Source organism: Microtus ochrogaster, unplaced genomic scaffold (assembly GCF_000317375.1).
Source record: "Microtus ochrogaster isolate Prairie Vole_2 unplaced genomic scaffold, MicOch1.0 UNK1, whole genome shotgun sequence".
Taxonomy (NCBI): Eukaryota; Metazoa; Chordata; class Mammalia; order Rodentia; family Cricetidae; genus Microtus; species Microtus ochrogaster.
This window is the reverse complement of record NW_004949099.1, coordinates 14,746,184-14,756,707: the sequence shown is the minus strand read 5'-3', so window position 1 is coordinate 14,756,707 and position 10,524 is coordinate 14,746,184.

The window sequence follows — 10,524 nt, the reverse complement described above, 5'->3', positions numbered from 1 at the left end:
AGGAACAGGCTTTCTTCTTCCATCTGGTTGGGGCAGGGGCTCTGTTGTCTCCTTGCAGAGTGCTGTGTACTCCAGGCTAGCTGGCCTGCAAGCTTCCGGCTAATTTTCCTGTTTCCACCTCCCATCTCCCATGAGAGTCCGGGATTACAGATGAGTGCCACTGTCTCTGGCTTCTTACAAGTGTTCATAGACTCAAACTCGAAACATCAGGCTGTGTGGTTTGCACTTTCCCATGACGAGCTATCTCTCCGCTTCCAGGTAGAGAATTTAGATGCCATTCCCTCCCAGTGAGAGGCACCTAAAGCTATGGGACTTTTTAGAAGTAACATGACTGAGTCTGCAGAGCTGGAGCACGGAGCTCAGAGCAGGATCTGGATGCTGTTCCTCTTTCTTCACTACCAAGTGACCTTGGCTGAGCTCTTCACCTCTCTAAGTCAGCTCCATCGTTTAAAAAAAAATGGGTTTAATGATGTTTTCCTGTGAGTTACAACTCAAGCAAGCAGGCTTGAAGCCACTTAACAAAATGTCCCACCCAGAGCAAACCTTCAGAACATCCTTGTTACCCTCACATATTTTATATAGAGATTTTAGACAGAGCATCAGAGATCCATTGTGGCAGACAACAAGGCATGTAGATTTCCTAGTGCTCACAGTGTATGATCGTGAGTTTGCAGGAAGATACAGAAAACCCTGGAAGGTTTGTTAAGAGCACATATCCTAGCTATCAGCCCAGACCTCTTGGAGTGGGCAGGACCAGCACACACTCTGCATGTGCTCTGATCCACGGAATCTAAGGATCCTGTAGGGCTCTGCACAGCCACAGACGACAATGCTTCTGTCTCTCTCCAAAGACCCCTCAGCACCACATCTGAGACAATGGTACCCACTGATGTGGGAGACACTGGCCTTTCTACCCCGAGCCATCTCAGCACAGCGAGGAGGCAGGGTCACCCACATCCTGCTGATTTTACAGCTAGATCTCCTGCAACACCGGTAACTTGCCTGAGCACTGATGGACAGGCCATCACTTGAGAGACTGAGCCTTTGACAACTGATGCCTCTCACCCCACGAAAGAGCCTCACGTTCATTGCCTTCCTAATGGATGTGACAAACACCTTGACAGAAGCCGCTTAAAGACAGAAAGGTTTATTTCCTCTCACGGCTTCAGCATTATCAGTCCGTCGTGGTGGAGAAGGTAGAGCAGAGTTCACAGTGTGGAAACGTGAGGCTCCTCACGCCGCACGGCAACCAAGAAGCAGGTGCAACTAACCCTCCAATAGGTCGCCACTAGCTAGGGAGCAAATATTTGAAATCCGTAGGCCAGCAGAGGTCATTTCACATTCTGGCTAAACTGGCCCTGCACCTCAAGACAGAGTCTTAGAAAAAGGGCAGATGGACCAGGAGACTGCCTGCCTAAGGCCTTCAGAGCTGTTCTTTTTCATTTAATGACGAGTTTGAAAGTCCGAAGTTTTGAAACAATAAACAGGGCACTTTGTACCTGTAACCCCAGCACTCTGAGGCTGGAGACGGGGAGAAAAGTAGTTTGAGCTATCTTTGACTGAACAGCAAGTTTGAGGCGAGCCTGGGCTACATCAGACCCTGCCTTAAACTAAAAGTAAAGTGTTAATATTTTCATGTTATTAAATATTTTTGTACGTGAAGAGTTCTGTACCGTGTTGGACAAAAGAGTCTCTGAGATGACCGTTGGCTTTATTACCAGTCGGCTGTCTGTCTGAATGGAAGTCACCCACAGGCAGAGCACGGTTTCCTCAGCGTTCCCAAACCCAGTCTCCAGGCCTCGTGGACCAACAGCTCCCACAATGGCTCCAAGCTTTACATGGCAGAGGCTGATAGCTTTAGGTGCGTGTGCTACTCTGGGCCATGACTGGCAGTGGTCCTACGCTCGGTGACCGGAAACTCATGACTCTTGGCAGTAGTCACACAGTGGTGGCAACAGGTAACGGTAGGTGTGACAGCTCCCTGGAGCCCTCTGACCTTAGTGGCAACTTGTATTACAGCTCCTGACCTTTGGCTCTCTATGCCCTTCTGCTCACTCCCTCCCCATCCCGTCCCCTGCCTCCCACACCCTCATCTTAGCTCTCAACCTTCACTATCCACTTCCAAAGTCCTTCTTCCCGTGCCTTCTGGATCTTTTCAGTCACCACCACCTCTGTTTGTGTTACAAGGAACAAGCAGATAAGCAACCACTACTCGGAAAAACCTTTTATTGGACCTGATGTTGCATCCCAAGGAGCAGCACAGGCCTGTGTCTCTCCAGTGACCACAAGAGGGAATTAACCAGCAAAGCTATGCAGCCATAGACAAGGGGCCACGCAAAGACAACTGGCTGTTAGCTCTCAGCTGTTACAGCAGGACTTCCTGTTTTAACAGCCTGTGTAGGTGTGGGTACAGCTTTCCCACCTGCTGATTGCATGCTGAGTCATTAGGAGAGTGATCTTCCTCTCCTGGACATGATGGAAGACAGCTTCTGCAAGGTTCAGAGCACAAGAGGGAGACGCTGGAGTCGTTGGGGAGTCAGCGGGGTCTTCTGTTCACCAAGGCTTGCCTGGAATGGAGTTTTCCTGACCTGATGTAGGCAGTGGCTAGAATGAGACCTCCTGAAGCTGGGTCATGTCTCCAGTAGCCATGGTTACAGAGTCCTTTCCAGCTGGAGTACAGCGTTCTCCGGGTAGTTCTTTGCTCCAGGTTGCTGGGCATAAAGGAAGAGTCTGTCAAACAGCCCAGTCCCAACAGCTTCATTCATTCACAGAGAAACATCAAAGGGCGCTTGCAGAAAAGGGCTTAACGAAGGCCGAGCTAACATGCTCAACAACACAGAAGAGCTCAGCAGAGCATGGCGGAGCCGATAGCCTAGGAAGAGCTGGATCCCTCTCAGTGTCTCAGCGGTAAAGCCATGAAAGAGGAGGCTGGCGAGAAAGCTGGATAGATGGGGTGCCAGGTCTCGGAGTGCTACTTCTGCCTCAGCAATTCCTCTTCTGGAGCTATCTGGATATAACTGGGGTCACCTAGCCTTCTAGCAAGATGGAGCCAGGGGTTTAAACATCGAAAACCATCTAATCCTAAGGTGTCATTTAAAAGATTTTAAACCTAGTATCTTTCCTTTTAAAACAAATCTTAGTTGAAATGATACTTTATGATGTGACAGTCTAAAAGACTATATTTTAAAGCCCACATTTTACTATGTGTATTTTTAAAAAGATGAATATATATTCCATACCGGCTTAATGAAAAACTCCCTTCTATCTCCTCAAAGAGTCAAGGAGCCCAGTCAGAGGGCTCAGTCCACTAACCAAACAGTTAAGATGGCTGGCTCTAGACTTTTCTCTACTTATGTTTTCCCCTAACTGAGCTTCCCTGTGTTTTGGGTGGGAGATGAAATGGCCAAGAGTTCTAATCAGCCTGGGGCTGGAGGTGTTCCAGAATACACTGGTCACACATGTTAAAATAAAATATAAAAAGCGGGGGGAGAGGAAAAGGATTTGGGGAAGGGGAAAGAAGGAAGGAGGGAGAGAGAAATGGAAGGAGGGGAAGAGAGGGAGGGAGATGGGGAGGGGAAAAAATTGGGGGGATGGAGGGAGGAAAGGATGGAAGGAGAGAGGTGGGGGAGGGAGAGAGGGAGAGAGAAAAATGTGAATATCCTGGGGATATCTCAGCTTGGTCCCACTTATGACCTCTAGGGGGCACTCTAGAGTACCCCAATCCAAGGAGCATTTTCTAAGGTGGCCCTTGCCTGGTTGATAGTTGCTACTGGGCATGGACCTAGGACCAATAAAGCCTTGTGAGTGGGGTCAGAGCACCAGCAATATTTCCGATGAAGATTTTCTGTATGTAGCACATGCATGTGTTTTATTTGGGGAATCACTAGGGAGTTAATCAAAAGTCTCATGCATGCTAGACAAGGCTGCACTACTGACCCACGCTCCAATCCTCCTTTATTTTAAGGCATGTCTCACTGTTACCTAAGCTAGCCTTGCACCCACTCTGAAGCCCAGGCTGTTTTGATTTGTTTTGGGTTTGGCTCGTTTTGAACTCTATGTAGCCCAGGTTGGTTTCCAACCCCTGGTGCTCTTCCTACCTCGGCCTTCCATATAGCTGGGATTCCAAGGCACCTCTAAACTCTGCTATTTAATCTTCTATTGTTTTGAAATTCTTCTTCTTCTTATTATTATTATTATTATTATTATTATTATCATTATTATTATTAATGGTTTTTGGAGACAGGGTTTCTCTTGAAGTCCTGGCTGACCTGGAACTCACGCTGAAGACCAGGCTGGCCTCGAACTTGGAGACTCAACTGCCTTTGCCTCCTGGAATTCTTAAAGGCATTGGCCACTATGCCTGACCGACTTATTATTTTTTTTCTGTACAAATATACATACGTTTGGGCATGAATGTGCATGTGGAGACCAGAGGGCAGCTTGCAGTAGTCAGTTCTCCCGTTCAACCGTTCGGGGCCCAGGCCGTCTAACTCAGGGCTGTCTGGCTAACTGAAAAACGGCTTTAATGGTTGAGACATCTTGCTGTCCCAAACCCAGTTATTTTAAACATGGGACCCTCTATTCCTGAGTCTCTGGTACCTTGATTTATGAGGGCGTCTTACTGGAAAGCCTGCCTTTTTAGACCACAAATCCAATACTGCGTTCGCAACAGGGGCGCAGGCTCTGAATTGTCCTGGGGTTAATCAAATCTCAAGGCTCATCATGTTAATGACCAGCATTGACACCGGATGAAATATTCCTGGAACTAATAAGACACACTTCAAATGAGTCCTCTGTTGAAGTCATCTTTACGCTGTCTGCTGAGCCATAGGAGACAACTAAGGAGGAAAAGCCTGGCTCCCGGAGCTGTCCCGGAGCTGCAGCCAGACCAGCTCCCAGCGGGAGCTCACGTGTCCACGTGCTAATCCCGGGTGCTGACAACCGGGGGCCTGTGAGCCCTGCGTGGGCGACAGTCAGGTGTGTGTGGCCCCAGGCGGCCTGTCTCCCTTTCCTCCTGGGCTGCAGGATTGCTCTGTCTAAACAGCAGGAATAAGTTCCCTTTGTCACCGCGTCGCCATGGTAATTGGACACGTGATCGTCTTTTTGGAGTTCTTGGCAAACCCTTGGCTGTTGGGTTTGGCTTTTACATTCCAGACTGTGAAGGAAACCGGAGGGAAGGAATTACTCTTCCCAAGAGCCTCGGGCTGTTTCCTAAAACAATTTGGGAGGCACATCCCACCCCGGTGGTTTGGGGAGCCCCAACCCTGGCTTTTCAGAACGCATGCAGGGGAAAATGGGACCTGCGAAGGCTTTCTGCCAGCGATGATTTGATGGAAAGACTCGCGTTTGCTGAAAGTTAGGCTAACGGTGTGTGTTTTGTAAACGGTGATGCAGATGAAATGTTCTCCGAGATGCATATAAGAATACATGGGTAGGGATGGACAGGAAGAGGCACCCACCATACGCTGCTGCCCGGGGATTTGTGATCCTGTTCTGTTGGGTTTTGTAAATTTGAAGTTTCCCACAAGACAAAAAAAAAAAAAGTTTAAAAAGAAGTTTAAAAGGCATAGTGTCTGAGAATTAAACCTGTTTTTGTCCTTAAGGGTTATGGGAAGAGTTTTTTTTGGTTTGAATAAATGTTGCTTTAAGGTTAACAGAATTCAAGGTTATGCCAGAAAGTTCTGACCTGTAGACCAGAAGGTGAAGGTTTAGGAGTGGGATTGAGAGGAGGGACAGTCTTACAGCTCAGCTCCTAGGGCTTCAAACAAAAACCCTTATGTCTGCTGAGGGTAGAATTCTGAGGTCGGAGCTCCCATCCCAACTCAGAACTCCCGATTTGAGAGGTCAGTTTGCCTGTATCACCTAGAGGAGCAAGGTATAACAAGAGATGAGAGACGTTCAAGTTTTGATGTTCTGAATTCCAACAGGAAGGGATTTGTGATATAAAATCTGGCACGTGGTACACACCTGTCACCCCAGCACTCGGGCGTAGAGGGGGAGGCAGAGGTAGGCCTAGGATGATCCAGACCCTAGGATGATCCAGACCCTAGGATGCATTTGAACTATGTATTGAGTTCAAGGCAAGCCTGAGCTACACGAAAGTTGGACTGAGAAAGACATGCTTACGGGCCAAGCACTATAGCCTGGGCCATCTATCAGGGTCAGACTTGGGCCATCTTGATCCACCCGTATCTTTTTCTTCTACTTACACAGAAGCTCATTTCCTTCTGTGGGGCCTCAGCACCTGCCACCTGTCCTCCTTGCTGGTCTTAAGGTTTCTGGCACCTTCTTGTCATTCAAACCTCAGCTCATGTGCCGTATCTTCAGAGGTGATCGGCCAACAGAAAGGCAGCTAGTTACTCTCAAGTTACTCTTTTAATATTTCTTTGTGGGGCATGCACTGGGGGCACCATCTCCTGTGTCCCCCAAAATCTAGGATCTAAAAAAACAAGGTAACAAAACAGCTGGGTTTCTGGTAAGTAAAAAGGAATAGTTAATGAACCCACACCACACGGTACTGAGGCTCATCCCTCTCCACCAGAGAGGTAAACCTTCTCTGAGCCCTCCCACAGTCCCACTATGATCCTAGGGAAAGTCATTTTAATCCTCTGTGCTTCAATCTAGAGTGGAAAACCATGAAAATTTAGAGTGTTTCATGGGGAAGTCACGAGACCAATGACAGTGGTTAGGATCTAACTTTTCAAAGGATGAGTAAGCCCTTGTTATTATAGTTAATTACATTATTTTAATGCAAACTCTAATTTACTCTTTTGACTTTTCCCCCTATCTCTAAAACCAGGAGAGGGGACATACATCTGAAGGCTGCACTTGGGTTTATTTGCCGTGCCTACAAAGGTATTCTGTTGTGGGGGGCGGGGTGCTGGGTGCTGGGGGGAAGATGTGACAGGGTCTAGACCCCAGTGCATTTTCACAGGAATCTATTGCTGCTGACATGACCTCGGGCTCACGTCTTGCCAGAGGCTGTTCACTGAACAGCTCATTTGTCCCTGGGCGGAGTGAGAAGCTGAGGCAGGAGGATTACTAAAGGTTCAAAGCCAGCCTGGGTTGCATAGTGACTTCCAAGCCAACCTAAACTACATAGTGAGACTTTATTTAATTGAAAAAGTGTGTGTGTGAGGGGGGGTCTGTTTGGTTCATTTCTCTGGTGAACCTGGTGAAGCCAGTTTGCTTAGCTTACCTCCTTGTTTGCCATGCTGCCTGAGTAGTGATTCTGGTGCAATCTTACCAAACTTTGGATGGAGATCTCACTTCTCAAATACAATTCATGATATTCATATTAACGTTTTATAACATTGGGTTCTTAATCATGATGTCATAAGGAGCTTAACTGATTTGAAACTAATCATGCCCTGTAGTACAAATGAACATATCAGCTTGATTCAAATTGATCTGACGGCTTACTCAGAGCTTGGCCCAGAGAGTGCTGGGACTCCTGGGAGAATTTCCTGAAGCTCTTGACTTGGGTGACTCAATTATGCTCCTGGAAATTATCGGGTGCCTCCTTGCCCCTTTTATCACAGGCTGAAAAGACAGGACAGTTCAAAGGGGGGCGGGGAGCCACAGGGAAAAGTAGGCAAGTGTCTCAGTCTCTGTCATTCCTCCTTCAGTGGCTGGGTCCTGAGCACAGTTTTACGAGCCCACGTTTACGAGCTGTGGTTTGGAAGCACCCTAAGCTCAGGTTGAAATGGTTGGAAGACAATTAAGCGCTGACAATAGAAGGTGCTGGAAAATGCAAGACTCATTTGGGGAAGTTTGACTATGACACTTATTCATTTATTATATGTGTGGAGGTGTGAAACAACTTGCAGAATTTAGTTCTCTCCTTCCCCATGTGGGACCTGGGTATTCAACTCAGATCATCAGGACTGGCATCTAGCATCTTTGCCTACTGAGTCATCTTGCCCACTTGGCTTTTCTTTCTTCTCTTTTTAACTTCAGGAGTGACCAGTTCAAGTATTTTCCCATGGAGTTCATTCTCTAAGCAGATGAACTCCTGAGTGACACGCACAGTTTCGTGGGACAGGAGAGTTCCATTATCGCGTGCTCCCAGATGATGGGAATTCAGTTTTAATTGGCCCTAATTGGTACCTGGTCCCCTGAGACAGAGCGTTTATCACCTGCCTCACAAAAGCGTGACATTCCTTTCCTGCCTTTGAAAAAAAATCATTCCTGAGATCAGACACACCAAATGAACTGCCAGCTGGGCCGAGAGCAGCCTCTGGGCTCCAGGAAAGACGCAATTCCCAGGACACCGGGGCTGCCGAGGGCCAGCATGCAGCAATCACATGGCATTCTCTCCAAAACCATTTCTCTCTGTTGGCAGTCCTGCCCAGATACCATTTCTCACAAATCAGCTTTGGGTTTTATGTTTCTTTGAGACAGGATCTTCTACAACCCAGGCTGACTTTGAACACCCTATGTAGCCAAGGTTGACCTTTGAACTCCCTATGTAGCCAAGGTCGACCTTTGAACTCCCTGTGAAGACAAGGTTGACATTTGAACTCCATAAATAGCCAAGGTTGACCTTGAATTTTGATGTCCCCCTGCTTTCACCTCCTGAGTGGGGGGATTACGGGAATGTATTACCTGCTTAGTTTGTGGGTATTTTTGTGCATGTGTGTGGTGTATGGACATATGTGTGCTCCTGTGTGTGTGTATGCATGTGTGGAGCCCAGAGGAAATGTCTCTGGAACTTGATCTTCAGCAGAAGTGTTCCTATTACCCCTCCCCGACACACACACACACACACACACACACACACACACACACACTATATCTCTGTGCTTGTGTCAGAATGGACCTCCTTGGGCTGCTGTTGCTGCTTCTGTGCCACCGTGTGCCCAGCATGGAACCGTTTGCTGTACCTATTCAGCACTGATTTAATTCCTTCTTTTCTATGGAGGCTCAACGTGTGCCAACCTGAGGTGACATCTGGGAGGAGTTTCCTGGATCATTGCCAGCCGCAGCAAAAGCACAGTGCAGGATCATTCTGGGGACATGTGGGCCTCCTCTTTGAGAGTGTAGCCTGAGGATGTCCCATCGCGTTGGCTGGCCTTCCTTGCAGCTGGACTGTGGCTCTGGAGTTTCCATCCCCCAGTGCATGTCTTCTCCTGTATCACACCTGCACCGCAGTCCATATTCTGGCAGGACCCACCTCACCTGTCTGCTTCCCCTCTTCCTCCCAGGCAGTGTCTTTAGTGTCTTTCTTATGTGTGTTTTCTTGGGATCGGCTCCTTGGAAAACTCAAATCAACTCAAATCAACAGTACTCTCAAGTAAAAATGTGGTGGTATCCTAGTCACCCAGAACTCAGGCAAACTCAGGATGTGAGGCAGGGGGATCTTACACTAAAGGCCAGCATGAGCTATATAGCAAGATCCTGCCTTAAAATGAGAGTACAGTCTTGTCCATCGGAGAAGACTTTGGAATCCGAACAAGAATTCGTGGTTTCATCCTGATTCTGTTCTTAATGAATGTGTGGCTTTGGCTGAGCTCTCAGTCCTTCCTGGCCTCAGTTTCTTCTTCAGTGGAAGAGGATAGTATGAGCTTCCCAGGGTTTTGGTGTTGTGTAAACCTTGGAGAGTCCACCACAGAGCCAGCTCTCAGTCACCTTTGCTTGCTCTTCCTCCCTCTGAGCCTTGCTTCCCCAACTCTCTCTTCTGTAAACCCAACAACAGGCCTCATCCAATCAGTGACTCTCCTGGGAGACTCTACAGTCAAGTGCAGGCATTCCAACAAGTGCCCAGGAACCAGATCACAGGAGCCAACACAACCAGCATGGAAGAGCCAACACAACCAACATGGAGGAGCCGATACAACCAATGCAGTCACTTCCGGGGCACTGTCTCAGTCTTCCCAATTGTACAGCTCAGGAGTCTGTAGTTTGTGGAAGTATAGTGTCCCCGCAGAAGATGGAGCTTGGGTGCGTTCCGTTCAAAGCTGGGCCCCAATCAGCATAGGGTGGTCAGACAAGACAGTGAAGAAATACTCCATCTTGTATTTTTGCTGAGGCCATTTTAGGTTTAGCTAGAATTTGATCTTCTTGATGGAGAACCCCATAGGAAATTACCCAACTCTATTCTAGGAACCTGAGGTCAAGATGCCCCAGTGAATTTATCATGGCATCTGTTACATTGTTTGCTTGCTTAAAACCTCCCCTGCAGTTGTCAAATGAGATACCAGGATGTAGTTTTTGCTTTTTAAAACCACTTGCTCTAAACACTTGGTACTACACTTGGGTCCCAAATACCTGAGTGTCATTCTAGACAGTTGGAATAAAAACTTTCAGTTGGCTATTAACTGCCTCCGAGTGGTCATCTCTGGTGGGCTCCCCATAGCAGTAGAAGCCACTTTATAATGTAGAGTGATTGGATAGTGTAGTGAGCCGGACAGGATCGCCATTACAAGATGGCACCACATCCTGTCTTGTTGGTTATAAACAACCCCATATTTGGCTATGCCTTTGAGAGCTACGTGTCCCCTGCTTCCCGCATGCTCTGTGGAT